The sequence below is a fragment of the Sinocyclocheilus grahami genome, unplaced genomic scaffold (genome assembly GCF_001515645.1).
Source record: "Sinocyclocheilus grahami isolate Dianchi unplaced genomic scaffold, SAMN03320097.WGS_v1.1 scaffold158.1, whole genome shotgun sequence".
Taxonomy (NCBI): Eukaryota; Metazoa; Chordata; class Actinopteri; order Cypriniformes; family Cyprinidae; genus Sinocyclocheilus; species Sinocyclocheilus grahami.
In genome coordinates, this window is record NW_015505337.1 from 134,840 (window position 1) to 135,938 (window position 1,099).

Here is a 1,099-nt window from a genome sequence, read left to right on the forward strand (position 1 = left end):
CCTCCACATTGAAAATGTACGTCAGGACTATAGTGGCGTATCATGGCACTGTGGAAGGTAGGTCTCTAGGGAAGCACAACCAGATCATTAGGTTCCTCAAAGGCATGAGGAGGCTAAATCCCTTAAAGCTGTGCCTTATTCCTCTCCTTGGTCTTACAGGGTCTGCAGAGGGTTAGGGTTAGGGTTAGGCTAACCCTAACCCTAACCCTAGCCCTTTGAACCCTTTGAGTCAGTTGAGCTTAGTACCTTCTCTTTGAAGACGGCCGTCCTGACCATGTTTACCTCCATCAAGAGGGTTAGGGAGCTGCAATTTAACCAACGTTTCCACTACCCCTTTCGGGGACCAAGTGGTGAACCTGCAAGCACTGCAAGCACACCACGATAATGCGCAGTTTTCCAATCCATGTGTGTTTTCTATTTATGGCGAACCTGGGATAACAACTGACTGTTTTCAGTACTCATCAGTAGCTGAATCAGTGGCAGAGGAATTCTGCTACCAGGCCTGTTATTTGTGGTATGCCTGTTTTTAGATGGGCCTGTCTAATTGGACTAAGTGCTCCATGTGTGGTGATTCCTATATGGTAATCATGTATGCTGTTTTTTTTTTCCATTGTAAAGGTGCCCTGTCATTAACCATGTATATTTCCTGGGCAGAGCCTTACTTGCCACCAGTCTCTGTGGATATGAGCATCTAGCATTGCTTGGTTAGAGCCCATCACAGAGACCTCTTCCATGTGTAGTGCTTCCCACTAGGTAAGCCCACGTGATGTATTCTTCACATACTGTCCTCTCCTCTGGGTAGTGTTTTTTCCAGTGTTTTTCCCTATATGGAAAAATAACCCTTTCCCCGGTGTAAACTAAGGGTCTGCACGGCTGTACATTATTATTATTATTTTATTATTATGGACATTGTGAGGGTTAAGATGTGGTAATTGCTACCAGGCCCGCAGTATCTTCACTGTAAAATCTAATTAGTTGGGCTTACTTAAAAAAAGCATGCAAACCGATTGCGTTGAAAAAACTAAGTAAAGTGAAAAAGGAATAGTATCTTGTACTGACAGATGATTATTTAGTATAGTTTACTTACACAAGAGTTTGA